This window comes from Amblyomma maculatum, chromosome 3 (assembly GCF_055883805.1).
Source record: "Amblyomma maculatum isolate TAMU_Amacu chromosome 3, ASM5588380v1, whole genome shotgun sequence".
Taxonomy (NCBI): domain Eukaryota; kingdom Metazoa; phylum Arthropoda; class Arachnida; order Ixodida; family Ixodidae; genus Amblyomma; species Amblyomma maculatum.
The window spans coordinates 43,085,618-43,111,768 of record NC_139346.1 but is presented as its reverse complement, the minus strand read 5'-3'; the positions used below and the strand labels follow the sequence as shown (position 1 = coordinate 43,111,768).

The 26,151-nt window shown below is 45.9% G+C and overlaps 1 protein-coding gene across 1 annotated transcript in view; it reads right to left on the bottom strand.

The window, feature by feature from the left end:
• Nucleotides 1–26,151, bottom strand: part of LOC146194656 (sodium- and chloride-dependent glycine transporter 2-like) — a 164,074-nt gene that overhangs the window by 55,291 nt on the left and 82,632 nt on the right. The gene's annotated exons all lie outside the window — the stretch shown is intronic.

Here is a 26,151-nt window from a genome sequence, read left to right as displayed (position 1 = left end):
ATCCTTGTGCTGATTGATATTTCTTCTGTTTCATTTGTTTACTGCGTTTCCAGTCACTTTAAATTCGACTGAATCTTTTTCATGCTGCTTTCATGGCATCTACGTCGTGACTGTTGTCGTAACGTTTGGATCTGCTCTGTATACTCATGTTTACACCCAGCCAAAAAGTATTGTTTGTAGCTTACGCGAGTCTGATCCGTATAAGTGAAGTGTGTTTTCAAAAATGTTGGTCGTCAGTACCCCCCTGTGTTGTCTTCTTGCCTTCGTTCTGTCTTTTCCACTGCTTTAATTATGCGATTACCTAGCAGATCGCTATGTCGCAATACTCGTCACTTTGATGACAGGAAAGGGCAGGTAGGCAAAGAGCGAAGGCACACTGTGAGGCAGCATGAAAATTGTGCATAATCTTTGAGCCGCTTCATAAGGGAAACAAAGGATAAGATTGAAGCTTTAGTCGAAGTTAACCACGAACCTACTATTCGCAAAAAAAAAATTCAAATTTCCGCACAGTCGTACATAGTATTTAGAGCACCTATAAAGTATACTACATTTTCAGAAACGTTCTTCGCAACAGGACCGTCGCATGTATTTTCTGCAGCGTGAAGCTCCCTGACTAATACGAAATTACAGCTTAGTCTTATGTGCTTAGCGAAGGCTAATTAAAGAAACGTACATGACACTGAAGTTTGCACGTACGGGTAGAGTTCCAAGACAGTGCCTTCAGTGTGACGATACTTTTAGTAAACAAGGAAATATATATAGTCGCCGCCCACCGCCATTACCGCGCTTGGGTTGCGCAGGTATCTTTCGGTCCTAAAAGGTCCAAACGATACCTGCCCAAGAGCTTAAAGTTCCCGTGTCTTGGACATCCAAATGTAGGCGTGGTTACCGTTCTGCAGCAGAAAAGACAATCTAATAAATTACATAAGACTCATATATATTCGTGCTAGAGTGGTGGCATTGGTCCCAAACGTATTTGGACGCTTATACAAGGTATTTTAAGAAAGGTGAACCACAATGTTTAAAATATAGTGACATCGAAGATGTTTCATCTCCAGTAGCGCCGTATCTGTAAATAATATCCCATTATTACTTTTAAATTAATGACTGAAATGCCGCAATTTTATTCCAAACGCTTCGATTTAGATTGGTGATTGCCTTCTCAGAATTGAAGCTCGCCCTCCCGAACCGTAACTGTACCGTTAAGAAAGACGAGAAAAATATAACAGTGACCACAGCATCGTGCTAAATTTCGCGGGCTGGCACGCCTCCTAACCATCGCTGATCTGCCAAGAGCGCCTGTGCTTTTATTGACTCCGCCTTTCGTTCAGTGACGCAGCTGATATCAGAAACGCGCAGCATGGTGTGAGCAATGCGGGCCCCTTTGTCAGGCAGAAATCTATGTACAGGGTTGTTCATTTTAGTAAGAAATACTTGAAGGTCTGGTCGCTCACTCGGGGCACAATTGCAACCAGTCCGGCGTGAATCAATACAAAGAGGCAGGTCAATAATAGCACTACCTCAAGTGCTCAGTGTCCTGATTTCACTTTGTGTTGATGCGTGGTGATGTCGGGCGCATCGGTATTTCGAAGAGAATGACCACCATTTCAAACATTCACGCTAAGAGCGCACAAGCCCATTACAACTGCTTGTATAAATTCAAAAGAGGACGGCCGTCTGCGGTATGGCCGCATGCGAACCAGGCGCTTGTAGCATGTCGCGACATGCATAATAATCTTTTGACTGCCTATTCTAACTGTGGAATCGGATGCATTTGTAGGCTTCCTCCATCGCGTTCTTGTGCTAAGAGCGAAGCTTTAGCCTCCGCCAAGTTTCCACTGTCGATGTCGGGAATTTACATTGAATACTCGTGCACGTCGTCGCGCCTAAACTAATGTATCTTATGCTGCAGTAGAGAGACCAACTTGCGCTTCCAAGAGATTCAATAAATTGAGTATTCTTTGGAGCTGCAGTGGCATCCAGGTGTCATCAGCTTCAGTTTAAAGAGGGCACATAATGCAGTAGCACTTGTCTGGACAAGTATACACTCAAAGGAGATCTATATCAAAATTGAAGTTATGCTTCGATTGGCTGGCATTAGTTAAGCAGAAAAGTAATTGCGCTTTGTTAAGCTATTTGCCCTGGGCGTATTATTTGACGACCGGCAAATAACAATCAGGTAGATTTTTATTTTGATTTTAAATCAAATATTGATATTAGAACCAAATAGGTACGAAAATTTTATACACCATATAGAAAGATTACTTAATTTTTTTTTAAACTAAGTTGCTCTTTACACTGCTTTTTTCTTGCATTAAGAGGCTATCATGCGACTAGCAACTGGTCCTCATCGCCCAGAGCGCGCGCACAGACACATATCACCACCAAGAATCTAACAAGGCCAGTGCATGACCTCCTTTCCTAGGAGCGAACATTAGCACAGTCGATGGTGATAAAGCATCAGCAAATGAATCATATGGCAGGGACTTCGGTACAGTGGCGAAGGGACACAGCGCGACTCGACTCAGATCTGCACTCAGATTCATTTCGTAGTGTTTTATCACCCATCCTTAGCCGTGAGATAGGCTGCTGAGGTGAGCTCGCCTCGTCAATATCCCAGTCGTAACAGGAGAGCATCCCAGACAAAAAAGAATTTTTGTTTGTTTGTAGGGGGTGGGGATGTGACGAGCGCGCGGTTTCATTTCGTGTGTTATCTTTGAAGGCTGACAAAGAAAGCACACTTTTCGCAAACGGGTGCTTGATGCGAACCTATCAGCCAACTATTTTTCAAGGCGTAAAGATTTTGAATGGACATTTTTCCCTCTGATATGAATACATAAAGAATTACACAATTAGCTTTCTCTAGTCTGTGAACTTGTGAGTACGAGATAAACACTGCAGACTAGGCCTTACGAAAATTATTTATTTTCTGAAGGTTTCAGTATTTTTGAATGCTTGATTGTATTCGAGACCTGCTGATATATTGAAGCAGTGTGTGTAGAGTCGAATTTCGCAATTGTAGCAGGGCCACGATGCATGTGAAATAAAAATAATGCAATATAGCCTCGGTTTCAGCTATTGCAACCACCATTTTCCACTGCAGGGCCCGAGAAGTTGCAACACGTTTCTTTTTTATATTGGAAGGAAAGAAAATTGCGCTAGACTAGGCTGCCTGTGTCAATAACTAATTTTTAAATAAAAGGAGATCAATGCAGCCATGAATTTAGGCACTGTATTACGAAGCCTACAACAGTAATTTCGCCCAAGAAAAAAATACACTATCATACAACTATCATAGAAAAAAATACAGTTCTAGAAAGAAATGCTGAAAAAATATGGCAACTGTGTTGCGAACGCTATCGATCTATCCAGAAACTGACTCTCCTCTGCGCCGCGACGTCTCTTTTTGTACACACAGATCGACCAAGTTTCGAGTCCGATCACGTTTCCGGTGGTGGGAAAGGTTTTTGTGGAGTGCCGCGCGAAATCGTGCTCCGCCTGCTTCCGGAAGTGGCAACTCCAACTCTACACAAAATTGGATAAAAGACGTGAAAGCATCTTCGCAGATTTCTGTACTCAGTCGGTATGGAGACTGCCAGAGTTTTCTTAAGAAATGGAATCAATACACACTTAATGGGAGCCAAGGTTGAAAGAAAAATTTACTCGGCTAACAGGATTTGCTTCTAAAAGCTTTTCGGACTGGCCAGTGGAGAAGACTCACCTGAGGTTTTGATTCCATTTCTCGTGGGATATCGGCACTTTAATATTTTATGCTTTTATTTGTTTACAGAGCACCTCCAAAAAGAACGCGTATTATTGATTAAATTTGTACCTTGTTTGGCTCTGGACACACCACACACCCTGGGGACGTTATTGAATCAGGGTTGTTACTTTGGATCACCAGGCACAGCTTTCACATGCATCTCGTCTTGCAGAAAGGAGATTACCGCGTTCAATCATCAAAGAAGAGAAAGCATCACAGCAAACTGATGCGGTGCTGTGACGCTCCAGAAATTCCTGAATAACATAGGATATTAACGTGAAAGCCAGGAAGGGCCCGCTGTCCAAACCTTCTTCCGTCGGCGAAGTTAACAATGGCCTTCTGAGCTAAAAATTACCGGCATCACTCTGCCAGATGGTAGCTGCAATGGCTGGAAACTGATTGGTCTGAGCTGTGTAACGTCACGCAATCACGGGACATCACCGATTGGGCAGGAGCTGCCCGCACGCCACAAACACGCCTACCGAGACGACGCCGATTAGGTACGATGACTCACCGCACCGTTGTGACGATCTCACGTAGCTAATTTATAGCCCTTGCCTTTCAACACCTGCTCTTGGACCACCTCTTCAAAAATATCTGCCACGCCTTAGATCATGCCTTTGTAACAATCAAGAATTAGAACACGAGTGTCATCCGAAGGATGATTGTCTGGGAAACAGATGTATGTCTCTGTCAAATTCTTCATTTCAGCTGATGGCAAAATGAAGAAAATTTCAAGTTTTATGCTCAGTTTTGGCATTGTCTAGTATCGTAATTATCTGCCAATTTATTACCCTGATAAAGAAATTATTGCAATCAAGCTGTTTTTTAGGGACTTCACTTAGTGCAGAATCTCGTTTAATGAAGCAGCAAAGTATATCGAGTATGCAGCCCGCCTAACAAAAATTAGACATTTTTTCATTCTCCTTTGCGCTGCATTGTAATGGATTTTGTAGAGGATGGAAGACACACCAGCTGTTGTTATCCGGTTTTTACTGAGGTCCCAACGTGGCGCTCAAACTGCCCCTAGAGCCCCACGCTCTTAGGCTTCTTGCTTTTCGACATCTCAAGCCTCAGGCGCTAATCTTAAATACACTCCGGGCCCCGAGGTTACCTCTAATGGATAAAGACGTTGAACAGGCCTAACTAGTTCCTATCCTTGTGGTAATCGAATTCGGCATGTGCGCACTATCCCGTCCTTGCTTTTTTTGCATTCTACAATAACGCCAGTCTGCCAAACAGGTTTGGCGCATTGTACTAAAGAACAATTGCGGCATCACCAGCTTTGAGGTTGTGCGCGTTGTGTACTTGGCTAGCATGCAAACTGCGAAGAGCAAGAAGATGCTTATGGTGCCACCGTTTCCAAAAAATGGATCATGACTTGCTGCCTGTGAACCCACAGATTTAGTACATCCGTTTGTTGTGAATCATCACTGCTCTAGGGCGTTGATAAATGGAGACATCCAAGCAAGAAATGTGACGGAGTTTACACACCTGGCTCATCAGGACTGGAGTAAAGGAATGTGATTGGTCTTGAAATTATTAACGGCCTCAATTTCACATATTATTGTGCCTAGCTGCTGCGTATCAAATTATCTTTTTCCAAGCGTTTTCTGCAGGCACACCTTTACGATTCTTATAATTTTTTTCAAAACCCTCCCCGCCAGGGAGATCTCTCGGCAATAAATTTCCACATTATTCTGCGACTAGCACAGCACAAGTGGCACAAGTAAACAATGCGGTGTACATTTTCCTCGTACGACTGTTTTCAGCAAAATTGGTCCATTAAAGTCCACACCTCTCACTTCGAAAGGTTGAGCATTCTGTAGACATGAAAGAAGTTTGGTCAGAGATGTAACTGCTTTTGGCTGAAAGCGCTGACACACCACACACTTTGCCAGGACACTTTTGACACACTGATGGGCTCGTACCACCCAGAACCTTCCTCGCAGCTCGTTCAGTGTGTCGCTTACACCGCCATGGAGAACATTGCGATGTGCATGGAATATCACAAGACATGTTAGCGGATTGTCACCAGGGAGCACCACAAGCGTTTTTTTTTTCTGGACGTCGCTGCATCATTGTGGAGCCAGGCCCTGCTGAGCCAGGTGTGCTCAGGCACACCGTCGTCATCGATGAAAGGGTGAAGAGATCGCATTTTCGAGGATGGGTCAACACTTTTTCCCCTTGTAAGCTGGAAAACCTAAGCAGCAGAACCGTCTTTCTGAATTTGCGTGAACCAAATGATCTCGGCCTCTCGCAGTTCTTGCGCATCAAGGAGACCGGTAAGACAACTGACAATGGAACAACAGTTATTGATGCAGCGAGCTATGCACGCTGTCACGTGAATAGTTGTGCTCCAAGTGCTGAACCGGGTAGCTGCAAAACCTGGCTCCCCGGCCATGTACGCCAGAGTCATCACGTCGCGCGTCAGCTCTAATATAACTGCACTGTCAACAGTGCATCCTACTAGGTCTGGCCAAGCATCGTTAGAGCCTGACAGCCATTCAGTAACCTCTTCATCAAAAGTCATTCTCTATCCAATCCCTCGCGGATATTTATTGGGTTAAAAGATTTGCCGGGTTTAATGACAAGGGCAATACCTTCAACAAGATGGTCACTTAGAGCCTGTATTTCGGTGACTCGATTGCATACAAACTGTTTCCATTTAGTTGCCACACCATTTATAAACAATGTGCGACTGAAGAATCGGTCCATAAATACTCTTCGAGGTACCCGGAGCTTCCTGTCAACGTCCCTCTTAAGAACTTTACTAGACGAGCTGCGACCATTGAAGCAACCAATTCTAAACGAGGTAGGGTGGGCCGTTTGATTGGTGCTACTGTACATTTCGAAAGCAGAAGTTAGATGCTCATAGCGCCACCCACATCTTCTGTCCTAAGGTATGCGACAGCGCCGTACGCAATGGAATATGCATCAGCAAAGACGTGCAACTAGTATGTGGGAGTTGGCCCAAAATTTGTGTCAATTCGGATCTAGGGCGACAAATCGTGTGGATATTGTTAAAATCTGCACCCCATTTATCACAAACTTCTCGTAACGCTTCAGGCATGCTGCCCTCCCATGCAGTTGCTAGCCTCCAAAGCCTGTGGAATATAATCTTTATCCTGATGAAGAACGGGGATTACCATCCCAACGGATCAAAAGGGCGTGTCGTAGTGCGTAAAACTCAACGCTTCGTGTTCTTTTTGTGAGCTAGTAGCTGAAGCACTTCGTCGACCTTTAAATGAAGGCGGTCAGAAGCAGCGTGACAGAAGAAGCCCAGCATCTTCGTGAGTGCAGTAGGGGAATCTGGTGATGCATCTTCGTGGATGTGTTCTTGCAGCGCGGATTAATTTGTAGCCCACTTTTGTAGCTTCTTGCCAGCAGTGCTGAGGATACTGTTTGCGTCTTTGTATACCTTAAAGGCTTCCAAGGAACTCGAAACACCAGTGACGAGGTCGTCAACGCAGAAGCAAGTAGAGAGGATGGCCGCTGTGCTTTGTAAAGAGGCTTCAACGTGCTGCAAATGAAGCTATACTGTTGCGCTCAAAAGAAACGGGCTTGCAGTCGTATCGAAGGCTACACGATTCATTTTGTACTCCTGAATGGCTGGCAAAGGGCTGCCTCGCAGTAATGCTGGCTGAAACCACAAGAAGCGCAGAGCGTCTTGGTCACGTTGCCGAATAGCGATTTCCAGAAAAACTTTTTGCATATCCGCTGTGATTCCTATCGGATGCAGTCGGAAATTCGCAATCATCGTCACCATATTGTTATTAAGGTTGGGCCCTTTCTACAGGTGGCCGTTCAGTGATTATCAACCATAAGAGTGCGACGATAAATCGATGATTACGCGCAGCCACGCTGGGGTAGAGGATTCTCGAATAACAGCTTTCTGAGCCATGTAATAAATTTTCCCTCGGAGATGTTGTTCGGGTGGGACTTTTTCTGCATGCCCGTCCACTTCATTTTGCCGGATTGCTGCGTCGTACTGCTGAAGCAAGTCACTACCAGCGTCAAGGCGTTGAACCAGGCAGCATAGTCGTCTGAGCGCCCCCGAATGATTGTCAGAGAAGTTAAAATGAACGGTCTTCCATGGAAGGGTGACTTCATACCGCCCGTTCCGGAACTGGATGTTCTCGGTACATTTTTCTAAAACTACGCGGTCTGGGCAAGCGTTTGTCTGAGGGTCACATATGCCAATACTATCCAGCTCCCAGAAACGCTGGACTGTGTTCGAAACTTCTGCGTCGATATAGCTCGTTCGAAGCACGCAGAGGAATACCTAAGATAAAATGCCTCCCGGGTTTTGGCACCATAACATGTAGAAGAAAGAGGGCACACACGCTGTCACTATCCGATATTTACTGAGGTCCCAACATGGCGCTCACACTGCCCCTCGAGCCCCACGCTCTCGCGCTTCTCCCTTTTCGTCTTTTCAATCCTCAGGCGCTAATTTTCAATTTATATATCGTCTCGGACAAACGGATTATGGGGTTTCTCTCCTTTCCTATTTCGCCAAACTTTAGTCACCTAGTCACACTGGCTTGGACGTCTCTATGCAAGGATTGATATTCTGCAAGGACTCTATTCGCCGTCCGAATCCGCTAAGACGGACCTACTTAAGAAATGGCTTTTGCAAGTTGCTGCGGCGGGGTTTGTTAATGCGCAGCCTTTACCACCTGCCACGCTTGGGAGTTCAAGTGTTGTCAAGACATGTACCGATCTAGTATTTAATATGCATCCGTAGAAATATAGACAGGTTCATGGTATGGGCCTTTCCTATGCAATCTATGAATTCAATACTACCGCCGTCGCTTTTTGAGCAATGGTATTAGAGCCCACACCAGTAGCGAAAATTGAAATCTACCACAAAAATTCTCACTTTGGAGATATTGTGGAAGTTAGATTGTCCAGTGAATATGACATTCAAGGCAGATGCGCTCGCAGATGACAAAAAAAAAAGGCCGAGTGCCCATTGTTGGTCGCAATGTGTGAGGCCCATTCTGTCGTGCCATAACAGAGTTTAGTGGCGCCTAAACACGTCTTGAGCATGAAGCCTTATTGGCCAAGTTATGAAATAGACTTGTGAGAATGTGCTTGAGGAAGATGTAGCCTGTGCATGATTATATGTGTGCATGCAAAGGTAGAAACAAAGAGTAAGAATTTTTTGTGTAGTGAAAGAACTGATATAGGAACCGAAATATATACCAGGAAATCTTTTGATACTGTGTTTGCATTCCGGCCTCCAATCGACTTTATCTTCGTCATATTAATTTTTTTCTTTCTCTTTCAGCCTGAGCATGATGTGGGTGGAGCCTATGGGGAGGAAACAGTCATCTGGGGGGCTTATATTTGGCGTTTTCCTAAAGTGACTCTACAGCATTTATTTCCATACTAGGAAATTGGGCTCGTCATACTCGCCACCACTGCCGCGGTTACTAGACGGTGACCATCGCTTCCGAACTATGTTAAAGAACGACACCTGCACATAGGTACAAGGTCGTCCACTTCTAGCTACAACATGGTCACTGCTTTCAAAGCGCCATTTTGTCCAGCCCCATAATGCAACAAAGTTAGGTGGCAGACCCTGCTAAGCACCACCTTCGGCTACCTCTGTGCTTGTATCCCCTTGCTTCGGCATGTGCTTGCGTCGGGCGATATGCTTCATTGAAAGCAGTGGCCGTGTTATAGCTGGAGGTGGACGTCCCTGTACATCAAATTTCCGCAAATAATAAAAACGCCGTATACTACATTTGTCCATACTGAATAAATTTACCGCGAAAACAGTGAATGCCTCTCATTATTAAAAACAATCCACGGTCGGATTTGTTGCTGTTATATGCGAAAAAGCATAAGCTGGCAGCTGACATGACCGTGCACGTAGGTGTCGTCGGGCCGTAGAACGTCCAAAGAGCGCATGATCACTCCTTTTGGATCATACCAACCGGAATCTCCGGTTCAAAAAGCTACTAGGTGTAGTAATCCCGATCGCCATCAGCTCGCGCGCCAACCCGAAGAGGTAGACGAAGTGGAGCCGGAGCCTTGTTGGCACTGCACTGTTGGCAAGCTGTTGGTTCGAACGCTACCCCGTCGCTTTGGTTTGAGGACGTTGCATACGTTGTTTTAATATGCACTTTTCAGGTTTTTATGCGCTGTCGCTTTCTGTTTATTGCAAAGGCACTAGGACAGAATCACGGGGACAAAGACGGATAGAAAGAATCCCTTCTTTCCTGAGATCGTGCCCTTGCGCCACTTCAACGAATAGCATGGGCCAATTGGCATTTCCATTATTGCCTTTTTTAAATAAGTCGTCTTTCTTCATTTACACCTGCATTCTACCGCTGTTATATCTAAGACTTTCAGCTACTGCAACCTTGGGGCTAATTTATTACTTTCCAGGTGATTGGGCATTTACCAACAAATTCAATGTTTCAAACTTGGACGTAGTTTTCTTTAATGGCCGCGGGCGCCGCCCCTATTCGTAAACACACAAATTTTGACCAATAAAAATCGCCTTTTCTTGTTACATGGGCCCTATAGGAAATTTCGCAACTTGTAATATTAAAGAGCTCTATGCATGACATGGCCAAATAGGCGGCGCTGCCAAATCGGACTTCGCCTTTAACATTGTAACGGTCGATGGAGTAAAGACTTTTAGCTGGCTTCGAACTTGCTTTGCACACCTACCACTTGGCCACTCAGAAACTGTCATACAGCTTGGTTAAAGCGAGGATTCAAATGTAGGTTGCTTTGGTGTCCGCATTATGAGGCATCTTACGACTCTATAGTAACTAGCGTGTGTGGAATAAAACCGCCCCCCCCCCCCAAAAAAAAAGAACAAAAAAAAAACAATCTACTGTTAAGGCTAGTGGCAAATCGCACAGATGCAAACGAGGTTTCACAAGGAAAGCCAGCAAATGGGAACCATCAACGCCCTCTCGTAATAGTCATTAGATAGGAGCTTAAGGGTTCCCCCGGTTTTCGGTGCCGGCATTTATTTTTGATATTTTTACCTGTTTCAACTTTTTGCGTTCTTTTTTTCAGCGATTTCGTAGACAGATTTTTCTTTGTACACTGCAGAATGCGCAAAAATCTATCCCTACTGAAAAATCCTGTATAAAAATTATATCTGGAAATCGTACACAAGTGTACTGCACAGGATCTGGGATACAGGATTGTGTGCTATTTCACGAAATTCCTGCACTACCCTGGAAAGTCCAGAGTGAAACCGCGCGAAGATCTGATACCGGAACATTCTGTATGGTTGATGGCCCTCATCTCCGGAAAGACACGCTTCGCCAGGCTGGCAAAAGCATGCAACAATATAACATAACACGACTGCATTTAAATATAAATACAAAGTATAAAAACAAATTAAACAATTTTCGTCGCCAAGTCTGGAATCAAACTTCGGTCTTTATGGTTTGAGACGGGCACCTTAACCGCTACTCCACGTCTTTTTTCTTCTTTATTGCCTTTACACGTAAAGAACATTACTCCACACACACACACACACACACACACACACACACACACACACACACACACACACACACACACACACACACACACACACACACACACACACACACACACACACACACACACACACACACACACACGCACACGCACACACACACACACACACACACACACACACACACACACACACACACACACACACACACACACACACACACACACACACACACACACACACACACACACACACAGAATATTACGCGACAAATACACAACATGGGCTAAAACGACGCGATTTGGGCTGCGTGATCTATTACAAACCAGTCATTTGCAGCAACACTTCCATTCTCGGAAGCCGCTCAGGCACTTCGTCATGTGTCTTGAGAAATTTAATAACACACGAGTTACCGTTAGAGTGGTTATGATTCAGTACAATGTCAGCATGTTAGTACACTAGATTAGTTATCAAACTGCGGTGGAATGCGCGGGACAGCACTGCGCGCTCGAGTCGGTGGCGCTGCAGTCGCACCAGGCTCTAGCTGCAGGAAGCCAAGGAGGCTTCCAACGACGAGCAAGGCAGTCAGTGGAGTCTTGCAGTCATCGAGAGCGCGCCGTTCTGGCTAGAATTGGAGTTGTCGCTTTTGTGTGATGACTTTGTGGTTTTCGGGGAATAATATACGCACAGCGGTGCTATGCCGGTATGCTGAATGAACGACTGCATAAGCAGCTATCGAACGAAAACGAGCAGAGCTAGACCAGCATTTCATTTTCACTCTAAGCGCGGAGTTCTTCATGCCGCATGAAATAAGGCTAATCCATGGGCAGAAAAGAACCTTTCAGCCAAGTCGGGAGTGTGCGATCGTCACTTCCAAGCTGAGGTCATTCTGAAAACGTACGTTCATGCAATTGAAAGCAAAACTCTAGAAATTTCCCTGAGGAAAGGAGAGCCTTGCCAAAAATGCCGCCCCGAAAGTTGTTCCTATTGTGTCGGGGTGCTTATAGAAGCCACCAGCAAAAAAGGCGCAAAGAAATTTGGGAAAACGCTAGAGACGCGCTCAAAGCCCGTGAAGAAAATTGCGATGACCGCGTGGGCTTAAAATACCTTCAAAACCCACAGTGCGTTTCGGAGGCTCAAAGCGATGATTTGCCAAGAATGAATATGTAATGAAACAAAGCGATCACCGACTATTACTATAAATAGCCTAACATACTTGAAGCGTGAAAACCAAATAAGCCAGAGGTAAGAAGCGATCGAGCTAGGTAAATGCTGGATCTCTCATTGCCTCTACTAATATTTTTTTTTTGGTTTCACACGTTCTTTATGCTTTAGTTTGAGTTATAAGCTCTATCAACTCATCCAGCAAGGCATATCATTGGTGTATCGTTCGAAACCTGTATCTGTGCACAACAAAGGCTTGTACAAAATTCTAATAAGCTATTTAGAGCCAGCCACTCTCTTTTACCAGGATAGGCAGCTGAGAACTTGCCCGAATAATTGCAAAGATACTCTAATTACTACCTAATGCGCTGGCCCTGTAGTCTCGTCGCGCTGCTAGCACCAAGATCGCAGGTTTAAATTCCGGCCGCATTTCAGGTGGGTGAAATCTGAAGGTGGACGATTGGACGAGTTCGTTGTTCGTGATGAAGCGTGCAGCGCTCGGAAACACGGACAACAAGAAGAAGCGCATGTGTTGTCTTCTTCGTTTTATCCATGTTTCCGAGCGCTATAGTCTTCATCACGAAATGTCAAGGAGCGCTTATGCTGTGCTTGAAGGGAAACTCTGTCCAAAACGCCTAAATATTTGCGGTATAAGCGAGAGGCGAATGAATATAGCCTGAAATCTGTGTCTCTCAGTCCTCTATTAAGAAACCTCAAGCTTGACCTTCTTTTGCGCTCAAGGAAGTAAGGATCACAGCTCATATTCTATGAGATGAAGCTAAAAATAAGGCTGCCGTGCAGCGAAACCATTCCTTTGCCATGCCGACGGCGCGAAGCTCTTGGAGACTGCTACCACGCCACCGCCATCTGGAGACGGAGCTGAAAAGTGTGCCTTTTCTTACGCACAGCTCGAAAGGGAAGTTTGGAAACTAACCTAGTCTAGTATTATTGATTCAGTTTATGTAGCACATTTTAAAGTTTCGTAGTTTGCATATTTTCGTTGGCTGTAGAATTTGCGGTCGTAATTCAACGATCACCCTTTAAACACGCTGAATCGATTTCCAAGCTATCACGAGGGTTCACAAATGTCCTCTATGTTCATAATGCGTTGCTTCATTGCAGGCAAACCTCAAGATATCATAATTTACTAGTGCTGATGTGTTTTCCATCGTCTACGAACGCTTGTAAGTTTTCCTACATACAGATATATCTGTAGCACTGATACTTGTAATACTGGGCGTTTTAGCTTCACGTGCTGCCAGCGGAGCAGCGACGTCAATGAATACACTTCCGGCTGAGTGGTTTCAATATGTAATCTTCGAGAAAGCGTCGCCCGGTGTGCGGCTACCTGTGCAGCTTTCGATGGTAAGCGATGTTTATTTTTTCTCAAGCAGTTTTTTGTCATCGCTAACGAAACGATGCGTTCGTTGTTAATATAAACAGCGCGAACACGAAGACAAAGGACAAGATAAAAGAAAGTCACAGTACAAGCGCTGACTCAACTATGCCTAAGCCCTTTACTCCAAGGCCCAGAAAAAAACAAACATGAAGAAAACGAAACAATCACGTGAAACAACCCCTGGGTTCACCTGCTGCTCAAAACATCACTTAAAAAAGACACCTCTTTGCTTGAAAGAGCAAGAGAAGTCTTGCTGACACACTTATTGTCCGTTGAAATAAAATATGATTCCACTATCTCTCTCGTCATCTTCTCTTTGTGTCATCTCTATTTTTTTTTCAACGGACAATAAGTTTGCCAGCACGACTTCTCTTGCTCTTACAAGTAAAGAGGTGTCTTTTTCAAGTGATTTTATGACCAGCAGGTGAACCCAGGGATTTTTTCACGTGATTGTTTCGTTTTCTTCATGTTTGTTCTTTTCTGGGCCTTGGAGTAAAGGGCTTAGGCATAGTGAGTCAGCGCTTGTACTGTGGCTTTCTTTTATCTTGTCCTTTGTCTTCGTGTCCGCGCTGTTTATATTAACAATGAATAAGTACCAACTCGCCCAACAAAGTATCTTGATACGTTCGTTCTTCAACTTTCGCGTTGAAGGCGGCAAATCTTCAGTCGCAGATATGAAGATGCACCGCAAGATCGTATGAGCTGCAGCGACTGTTGCACGCGCAAAAGCGACGCGAAGTGCGTATATGCTTGCTAGCGCACACTTCGACGGCTTCATATTTTTGAGGTATTTGTGAATCGAAGCGTGCTCTTTATACACGGAATAGTTGTATAATCTGTTTGGTGTCATGCTTATTTAGTGCGCTGGCGTGTATGATCCTGTATGATCCGTGGCCCTTGTTTAAAAAAAAAACATAAAACTGGACTCCAGGCTGAAAAAAAGCATGCAGAGCTATAAAATAATACGAGTACATTAAAAAAAGAGAGTCTAAGAAAAAATTAAAAATTCACACGTCGCGATTCGAACTGCAGTCTTTACGGCCACGAAGCACACACACTCACCACAACACTAGGGCGTTTTTTTCTCTGTATGCCATATTTATTATTAGATTCTACACATAAAGAACATTACTGCACACACACACACACACACACACACACACACACACACACACACACACACACACACACACACACACACACACACACACACACACACACACACACACACACACACACACACACACACACACACACACACACACACACACACACACACACACACACACACACACACACACACACGCGCGCGCGCACACACACACACACACACACACACGCATTATATTAAGCGAAAAACACACAAGATGGGTTAAAACCACGCTATTTGGGCTGCCTGATCAATTTAAAATCTGACATTTGCAGCAATACTTCCGTTCTCGGAAGCCCCTCAGTGCTTCGTCTTGTGTTTTGAAAAGTTCAGTAACACTCGGAACGGCTTCGCAAAAATACTGCCATGTTTTACTCGCATCAACTTCTGCATGCCTGAAAGCCATTCTGGGTCGCCTGATACTGTGCAGGCCCAATAACATGATTATGTCCAGCGGTAGCCCATCATCTTCAATTGGTAAAAATCGAATTCCGAATGCATCCACGGGTAGGTATTCAGTGACATTCTACAACGAGCAAATAAAAAAAGACACTATACCACGGCGAGATACGGTTGTGGTGGTTATTTATGTGGTCGACATTGCTCTTTCGTACTTTGTGTATTTTTGTAGGGTGTGGAATTTTTGGTCGTAATTGACCGAACACCCTTCAAACAAGTTGAATTTTTTCCTAGCTATCACGAAGGGTTATTCATGTCCCGCATCTTTACAATGCCACGGCCGCTCGATGCGAGCGGCCGTGACAATGCATTGCTTTCTTGCAGACAAAGCTCAGAATGTCGCCATTTACAAGGGCTGATGTGTTTGTCATCGTCTTCCAACGCATGCAGAGATATGCGATGCACTAACACTTGTAATACTGCTTGTTTTATCTTCACCTATTGCCAGCGGAACAGCGACGTCAATGAATTTACTTTCGAGCAAGTGTTTTGCGTACGTAAACGCTCGAAAAAGCGACTGCCGATGTCCGGCTAACCTGTGCATATTTGATGGTCAGCGATGTGTTTCATTTATTCTCGAGCGTATTTTTATCCTCGCTACCGAAACGCTACGTTCTTGCTTCCACCTTAGCGTTCAAGGTAGCAGATCTTCAGTCGAAGATATCTTCAGATGCACCGCAAGATCGTACAAGCTGCAGCGGCTGTTGCACACGCCAAACCAACGCGATGCGCGTCTCTATTTACTTCCTAGTACACTCATCCACGGCTTCATATCGTCTAGGTATTTGCGAAACAACGCATACGCCACATATACAGAAAGGTTGTAACGTATATAATGCATGGCTGCATGCTTATTTAGCGCGAAGGAATGTCCCGATGTGGTCATTCTGGTTGAGATTCAAGATCCGCTCGAATTGTGTTGAGAAGCGGAAATACTCTGTCCCGTATCAGTCCCATTCATGACGACTTTGTCCGGCTTCATTTAAACCGGACATGACCTGTTCTGTATATGAGCTCAATAAAATAAGGTCCGCCCTTTTTTCATATCTATAACGGACTGGGATGTCCCATTTAAGTTGCATACCGCAAATGGTCTGTCCTGTATTAACTCCATACCAGATCAGACCGTCCTGATTGAAATTCTATCCGGACATAAGCTATCCGGTATAAACCTGTTTAGGCTTCAACTAAGATTGGTGACACCGGTATGAAATTTAGCAGGATAATACAGGACCTGTTCAAACCCGTTTGACGCGATACGGGAATTTTCACTAGGGATTTGTTATGCTTTTAAAAGATTCTCCGAGTACCTTCACTTTAAGGAATGGTATAGAATTAGCGCGTAAGGATATTGTAGCGTAGATGCACACGCACGAAGAGTGATGTATTTACAGATATTCACAGACCGGTAGCTGACCACAACACGGACAAGCAGATCAGGCCAGCGGCGCCCAATATGAACCACACACTTCGTCGTACTCGCGTTCCACACGTTCCACATACGCGCACAGCACTTTGTCCTCGTCGTTATCCGTTAACTCCCACATGGAGGAAGCCCTGTTCCGGCGCTAAATGGAAGACGGAGCAAGTGCACGGTGTGGCTTGAGGTGAACTACGTGACCAATGTCAGCAGCAGGGCGGATGGATGACATCGAAGTATCGAGGGGGTTAACATCATATGTTACGCCGTCACCTGACAGAGCCCATAAGGGCTGTTGTACTGACGAAGGAGTTTTTCAGAAAGCCCAGCACGTCGAAAAGGAGACTAAACGAGAACGAGTGACCCTGGGGCGTAGTGTGCTGGGCTATGCCGGCGGTCGTAAACAGACTTCTAGTAAGCATGGGAGGCAATGAGACAGTCGCAGGTGATTTCGCGAGCCATAGCTGCTTGGGCGATAACGTCACGTGTGTACTCCATGGTCAAGGCCAAAGAAATCGGCAGCTGTGTATCGAGTGGTAATGCAGCATGTCGACCAAATGGAAGTAAGCAAGGGGAATAGCCTGTGGTGTCATGCCATGACGAAATAGAAGCAAATGTTATATAGAGCACGGCAACGTCTCAATCACGATGGTCGGGTGCGACGTACCTACATAGATGGCATGTTAATCAGCGCCTGAACGGGACGTTCAGGCGCTCGGTAAGCCCGCTCGTTTGAGGATGATACCCTGCAATGAGCTTATGCTGCGTCGAACATGACTGGAGCCGGTCGTCAACTATCCGGGACAAAAAGCAGTAGCTGCGGTCAGTCAGCAATTGGCGTGGAGCACCGTGGTGAAGGATGGCATTTGCCACAGGAAATTGGCGACATCGGTGGCGCAACTGGGTGGTCATACATGCACGATAGCGCACCGAGTGGCGTAGTCAGTCGCAACAGTGATTCAGATGGCGGTTGCCGGAATTGGAGGTCGGAAATCCTCCGTGGTCTAGTCCTACACAATGAAAGGGTTCTAGGGGTGCGTCGACAGGCTACAGAAGGCTAGGAGGCAAAGTAGATGGGCGCTTCCTCAGATGGCCGAGGTCACAGCTGGCAACCTAATGTCGAACACTACGGTACAGACAGGGTGAAAAGAAGCGGCGTCGGACCCGATCGTACGTTCGTGAGACACCGAGGTAGCTCGCGGTGGGCAGGTCGTGTAGTCCCCTAAGGACAGACGAGCGGAGACGCTGGGGAATCATGAGCAGTAGCGAAGGTCCGTCAGGGCGAAGGTTGCGGCGGTATAGGATGCCTTCGCGAAGAACAGAGTGGGAGTGAAGGGTCTGAGGTAGCACCGCTGAAGCCATCGATTAGTAGACGCAAGGCGGAGTCTTGTCGCTGCTCTTCAGCGAAGTTAAGCAGATCAGAGATAGCGAGCAAGCATGGGCTGATGTCTTTGTCACTACGATCTGGCGGCTTCACGGGGTGACGAGACCGGCAGTCAGCGTCTTGATGGAGACGCTCTGACTTCTAGACAACTCGAGGGGCAATGCCAATGACCAGGCTGACCTGTGGGGTGCTTCAGTGAAGAACACCAACAGCCTGGTGGTCAGTCACAACCGAGAAAAGATAGACAAACAAACGGGGTCGAAATTAAGACACGGTCCAAACATGGACTAGGCACTCGCACTCTGAAATGGAGTAAATGCGCTCGTCGGTGGACAGAAGGCGGCTGGCATATGCAACGACACGACCTTGGCCTTGGTGACGTTGGGCGAGCAAGGCGCTCATACCATATCCGCTGGCATCTATGCGAACTTCAGTTGGAGTCGACGGGTCGAAATGGGCCGCTACAGGTGGTGAGGAGAGCAAGTGGGTCAGTGAAGAAAATGAGTTTTCTTGGGCAGGGCCCCTGGTAAAAAGCGTGTTTTTCTTAAGGAGGTCGGTGAGGGGATGGTCGATTGCAGCAAAATTTTTGATGAAACGTCAGAAATAGGAGCGCAAGCCGACAAAGCTTCACACATCTGAAGACTCTCGAGGAAGAGTGAAGACCTTCACAGTTTGAAGTTTAGCAGGGTCTGGGCGGACACAAGAATTATCGACAAGATACCCAAGAATTTTGAGTTGGCGGGGCCTGAACCGGTATTTCAAAATGTTTAGCTGCAACTGGGCTCCATGGAAGACCGGAAGAATCTTCGGTAGTCTGCCTATGTGCGCGGAAAATGCGGGCGAAAAACCCATAACGTCATCGAGGTAACACAGGCTGTAACTCATTTAATGCCTCAAAGCAAGGAGTACTATCGAACGGTATGACTTGAAACTCGTATAATCCCCCCGGTGTGATAAATGCGGCCTTTTCATGATCTTTGTCACCGACAACAATTTGATACTACCCGGATCGAAGCATGATGGAAGAGAAAAATTTGGCTCCATGAAGGCAATTCAAACCTTTATCGATTCTTGAGAGAAGATACATGTCCTTTTTCGGGATGCCATTCAGGTGCCGGCAATCAGACCAGAAACACCACCTCCTGTCCTTCCTTTTAACAAAGACCACTGGTGAGGCCTAAGGGCGAGACGAGGGCTCTATGATGCCTTTAGTAAAAAGCTTCACCTTCTGCTGAATGATTTTGCGTTCTATACCGAAATCTTTCACGGGCGCCTGTCAATCGTAGCGGCGTCACAGGTGTTTATGCGATGGGTAACCACAGAAGGCCTGGCCAAAATGTCGCGAAAATAGGGAAGAAGACATCTGAGGTCGTGAGTGTCCTGGAAAAAGGTCAAGAGCAACCATTTTTGCGTCTTCGTCAGATGGTGGGACGTCTGACACGTGGCTGTTCGCCTGGGGTGGTACAAAACCTGTAACAGCTGATACAAGACGTGTGGAAGCAGGGAACAGCGTGGCCAACGACATGTCTTGGAGAAGGGGCTGAACATGCTATGTAAAGTTGAGTACCGGAAGGGACACTCCACTGACATTGTCACCATTGTATGCGGAAGGGCAACGTACCGTGCGAGAGGTACGTCAAGGGCTGTAGTAACGGCGCACTGGCCATCGGGGACTGGTGGGATGGACGAGAACGTTAAATAGGTGATGGTTTTGGCATCCAAGCGGAGAAAATCAACAGTACGTAGGCGGTGCACAACTGGAACCGGCGGCTCCTCCGTAAAACGTAGGTCGAGCTGAACAACACTTGCGACCCAATAAGTGAGGGCAGAATGTTCAGGGAGAAAGTCAAGGCAGAGGATTAGGTCTCGAGGACAGTGTTCAAGGACAGGGAAAGGAACCGAAGTATGATGGCCGGCGATTGACACGTGATCTGTACATATTGCAATGACAGCATAAGTACCACCATCAGCGACACGGACAAAAGCTGAGTGTTAAAAAAAGAACAAAAAATTAACAGATGTGTGATCCTTGTTTAGAAAATCAAGGACGAATTTTACCAGATTTTTATATTTTGAAATTTCGATATGCCTGTATTCTGACTGGACAAAAAATTGCAGGGATAAGCATGACTTCAAATATCTCGGCTGTAGGCAAGGTAGAGGGACGTCGTGAAATAAAAGCGCGGAAATGACACGAAGGCCAAATATAACATAAGTACAACCTCCGTGAAACTATATTAGGAGTAAATTTTAAATTATTATCTTTGCAGCTACGTTTTTATTCACACCTTGCCTATTTTTATAAAACGCTCCAAGAAAACATTTTTTCATGGTGTAGACAACGCATTGCTAAGTATTTATTTAGGTTCATAAGGCATAATTCAGACAGCTTCAATGTAGCATTTGTAACACCAGACCAGTGTAATACCTTACTTCTAAAATTTTTTCCGATGCCAATCCCGCCTCTTTGACATATTGCCAACATAGCTCTTTTAGATTGGACAAGGATAGCTATACCCTTTATAACCCCAGCCATTTCAAACTACACGCATTCATCAAAGCGGCACGCTTTCGTATTGAGTGCGTTTCCAGAGTGAGTGGTGACGACAAAAACTTCAGCCATTGTCAACAAACTAAGAACAAATATTCTCACTCATCGACGACGGCAGCCAGAGATATGTCTGGTACAGCCCCAAAATGCTTTCATGAGAAAAGCTCAGCATTTTGCGTTGAAATATAAAGGTTGAGCTTTGGAATGTCAATAATTATAACTGTCTCACTGAAGGTTTTCTTGAAACAGCGCAGAGATATTGAAATAAGCTTGGAAAAAAGAACCTTCCTCAACCGAAGAGTTGAGAAAGGTAAAACTAAACATATTTTAGTCAAGGGAGTTTCAGAGTAATACCGAATTAGCGCAGCGTCATTTTCCTTAAATAAGCATATTCATTTTGTCTCTCAAAGCAATATTTTAAGTTTTTTTTTGTTTTGGGAGGGTTTGGCCTCTGCTCAAAGAATTCTCGTGAGCCGATTGAGGATTGCTTCTATACACAAGCCATAACAATACAGTAACTGCAGCCGCCCGATAATCGCCACTGAATAGCTATCAGTTTCGCGAGTAAAATGAGGGGGACACTTAAGCTTCGCAGTTAAGGTTATGACGTGATAGCGTCTCACACACATAGGCAATGCTTTCTGGCTTTATTTTTATTTGTATGGTTTTTGAATTTTCGCTTTTCATAGACCGATATCTCGCATCAGCAAATCTTGGCTGTCAATTCATAGTCGTTTTGCAAGGCATTGAAGGCATTTTTCATTTTTACACAGTTTAAAATAATGAATCAATAAGGTTGTGACATGATAGCGTCTCGCACACATTGGCAATGCTTTCTCGCTTTGTTTTTATTTGAGTTGTTTTTGAATTTTTAAATTTTTATAGACCGATATCTCGTATCAGCAAACATTAGCTTCCATTCAGAGTCTTTTGAAAGGTATTGAAGACCTTTTTCATATTTACACAATTTCAAATAATGAATCAATTACACACTCTAAATTTTCCTGATTAGCCTCATCAAGCATTGCCAAGTAATTTTGAGCATTTTGAGAGCTTTTCAAACTTTTTAATATTTATTCACTTCATTCATTCATCAAATATTCACTAATTACGATGCTTTCATGAACTCACCATCATCTATCCTCACGAATCAATCATCAATAATAAAAACCACAAATTATAATTGGATGTGGTTTACAATTACAGTTGGCTGTGGTTTAGCTCTGGTTAAACGCTGATGCAAGAATAGTTTAAACCTAGAGAAGGGTTAAGCCTAGTCATGTAGCGATAGCTACAGGCCCTCGGCTACGCTTACTCTTCGCTTGTAGTTAGACATGTTGTTATTAAACTTAGTGGTTTCCCACTAGACTAAGAAAAGAGACACGTCGTGGTCAATCAACGGGTAAAACAATATTTTTCGTACCAATAAATAAGCTTCTATGATCCGTAAAGGGGCTTTTGGGGCTACATCGTCAATTGCGTAGTACTCTAAACGAGCCCGTCTAGGCGCCATCGCTTTCACAGCGTTTGGCCAGTCGTTCGTCACGCTACTCTTGAAGACTATTCAGCGTGCTGTCTCCACTTCCTTTATACGGTGATCCCTGGCCTCCGTCAGACTGTCAGACTTTTCACCATCCATACTGCGGCCTCAAATATGGCTGCGGTGACGCGAGATCTCCCCTTCTATAGAAGATTTTAGTTTCGATGCCTGGGTGCAGCCATCTTAGTTTGATGGCGCCCCGTATAAGCCAAACGGAGAAAGTCCGCTCCGGCTTCTCTTGAAGCCATCTTGGGCTGTGCTGTGAGTGTTGATGCTGCGATGCGGCTGTGTAAAAGTGCTGTTTCGCGGTGCTCGTGAAAGCTATCCGACACCTTGGTCCTATTCTGTTTTCTTTGAGCGCGCCAGCACCGTATACCATCGGTTTGGTATGGCGGCAGCTGTTGCAAACAGCACTAGCGGCCGGGGCGACAGCGAAGGATAGCGCTCCGCTTCCGCAGGTCGAACTCGTCAGTGTTAACTGTGAGGATGCATCCGCTGTATCTTTCACGATACATGTATTTTCAATTATATTTTATAATCACAATGGTAACTGTACACATAAACACACAACTACCGAACGCGGAATACAGATACTACGAAAGATGCTTTCCACTCATCGCCGCATAGGTTTAACGTGCAGTGCGACCCATTTCATGTCGTGAATTTCCTCCCGACAGTGCATATTTATATTCGATGTTACGCTGCTTTCATTTCGCATTAAATGCACAGGTAGCGCTCACCGCGGTTGCGCCGCTAACCGCTGCTATTGCGTACCGAGTTTGGCGAATGCATGCGTGTTTGTGGTGCGCCGGCGACCGAGTACGAAAAGCATACGATCGAGCTGTCCTGCTTCAACCATGTATACTTTCAAGTAAAAACACGGTTCAAAAACAGCACATAAAAGAAGTAGTGTCTACGTCCGTCGACGTTTTTTTTTATACAGACTTGGCGTACGTTAGGCGGCGCAGCAATATCCTATCCCCGTCCTGTCTTAGCAGCATAGTTTGCACGACGTATTGTTGAGGAAAATGTCCAAAAACGTGCGCTCTCAGCTGCACCATGAGCGAAGACAAGTTCGTAGCACATACAGCAGCGCTTACGAAATGAACGCAGCCCGCTGGCGCGGCGGGCGACGGCGCTAGTCGTCGCTATGCCTAAATTGTTTCGCATCGAAGGCACATCCGACGGCGCTTTCTCACTGCTGAGCGCTATAGTAAATGGTCTCTCGTGGAACTGTCTTACTGCCGATCCCATTGGATCAGTAAAAGAAAGATGTAAATTTCGGTGCCTTAGCAGCGGAGCAAGCGTGCAGACGATGAGCAGAGCGCCGCACCAGCGGCAGCTGGCTGTGTTGAGAAACTTGTTCACATTGCAATTATCAACAGAACGGAAGGGGTAAAAAATCCGCAAGAAATATTTCTTTTCTTTTTTTTTTGGTGTCGGCTTATTGTTTAAGTGAAGAACAGATATCAGCAGAAATCCCCCGTGTGGTCGGAGCGGAGGGCGCGGGAGACACGGCCGGTGCGGAGTGCGTGTTCACTACGGCGGAGGCAGCAAAATGAGCGTCATATTTGTGAGTCCGTCATTGGTGCTAAGTTAGTCTGGCTTACACAAAACGTTCATAGGCGAAATAACTCAGAATGGACTAGAAACCGTTGAAGCAGTAACATATCACAGCCGCACTTGGACTGTCGTTGCAAGCTTCCAGCATGCGCTCTCAGCAAACACCTTGCGATTTCTTTGGTTGTTTGTACAGTCCACGCACTCAAATTTCTGCCTCGATGACATTACCACTAAATAATACCGCTAATACCGCTAATAAACATTACCACTTATAAAGGTATATAAGTATCTTAAACGACCATACACAGAGGTGCAAGGCCGCTATGCTATGCATGAAGCGCGCGAATGCCCACCCCACTCGAGGCTGGCAACAATGAGCCGGCGCAATGAATCTGGTTAGAGAGTATTTTCCTTCCCTCCTGCTTGCTCTCGGTAAAACGGTCTATACTCCCGGTTATCACAGCTGCGAAGCGCGGAATGTGACGTCATACAGAGAACGCAGCGAGCGTCTTACGGCTATACACCGTGCGACGGCTAAAGCACCTCCTAACGGCGGGAGCGGTGGCCGCGGGGCGACCGCGACGAGCCAAGTGGCCGGAGAACCGAGTGTGTGTGTGTGTGTGTGTGTGTGTGTGTGTGTGTGTGTGTGTGTGTGTGTGTGTGTGTGTGTGTGTGTGTGTGTGTGTGTGTGTGTGTGTGTGTGTGTGTGTGTGTGTGTGTGTGTGTGTGTGTGTGTGTGTGTGTGTGTGTGTGTGTGTGTGTGTGTGTGTGTGTGTGTGTGTGTGTGTGTGTGTGTGTGTGTGTGTGTGTGTGTGTGTGTGTGTGTGTGTGTGTGTGTGTGTGTGTGTGTGTGTGTGTGTGTGTGTGTGTGTGTGTGTGTGTGTGTGTGTGTGTGTGTGTGTGTGTGTGTGTGTGTGTGTGTGTGTGTGTGTGTGTGTGTGTGTGTGTGTGTGTGTGTGTGTGTGTGTGTGTGTGTTCCACCTCCGACGCACAGGCCTAGGGGCAGGGGCCGGGACCTCCGCGAATGGAGGCAAGAAAAGAGGCTCTGCTCGTCGCGGCCTCTTCCTCCAGAGTTGGGCTCTCTTCCACAGAAGGGTTTCCCAGGCTCCTCTACTGTCTATTTTTGTCTTGCGCACCTGGCGAGCTAGCCCATTTCCAAATTGCGCGGTTGAGAGTCCCTTTCCTCGCACATTATTTACATCTATCGTTCTGTCTCTCCCACTTATCGACGTGATGGGCCCAGATAATTTCGTGCCTGTAGACACCGTCATGCGGTTGTCTCATTTTTGCACAGATACTTAACCGGTGGTGGCCCCAGTTTTCTGCTTTGTCTACAATAATAGACACTTTCTGTATAATTTATTAAACGTTCGTCGATGTTCTGGCAATCGGGTGTCGGCACGGCTACCCGGAAGTAGAGAGTTGAGGCTAACTCGTGTGCCGCCTCGTTACCAGCAGCGCACGTGTCTGTTCATTGTGGCTCTCATGGTAACAGAGAATTGAGGCCCGTGGTGTGACGTCACACAGAAGGCGCGGCGAGCGCACCAGCTGCGGCGGTTGATAGCAACGGCGGACGCTGGTCTGTACGAGTGGTGGCCGCGACGAGCCGAATGAATGAATGAAAACTATTTCCACCGAAAAGGAGCCCTTCATCTCCCGCCCCCGGCACGCAGGCCGGGGAGCGGGTCAGGAGGGCCCCGCAGGCTGAGGTCAGGTGAGGTTACAAGCACTCTTCACGGCCTCAGCCGCCAGGCGGGTCGCGTGCCGCTGAACGGTGGGATCTCCGCTCCGCAGCCAAACCTCCTAGGCTTCTCTACTATCAATGTTAATGCCGGCGCCTGGGGAATCGGCGCATTGCCATATTATATGATCTAGCGTGCCTTTTTGTCCGCAATTTTTACATTTAGAATCTTCTTCCTCCCCGGTCTGTGTTAAAAAAGCCGAGACAGGGCAGATGTAGTTATAGGGCTTGTAATCGCCTCCAGATGCATGCTTCATTGTTAGTGAGAGACCCATCTGGCGAGGGTATACTTTTCGATCTAATTTGTAAGATTCTGTGATCTCATTGTATGTGATAGCGCAATCTTTAATTCCCTTGCATTCGGGCTGTTCTACCGCTGCCCGGTGGTAGAGATCTCGGGCCAGCAGGTGCGCAGCTTCGTTGCCAGGGACAGATTCGTGTGCTGGTATCCATATGATGGATATGGTTCTAGTAATGGGATTTGTGAGAAGAATCTTTTTGGCCTCCTCTGAGATCCGTCCTTTTGCAAAATTCCAG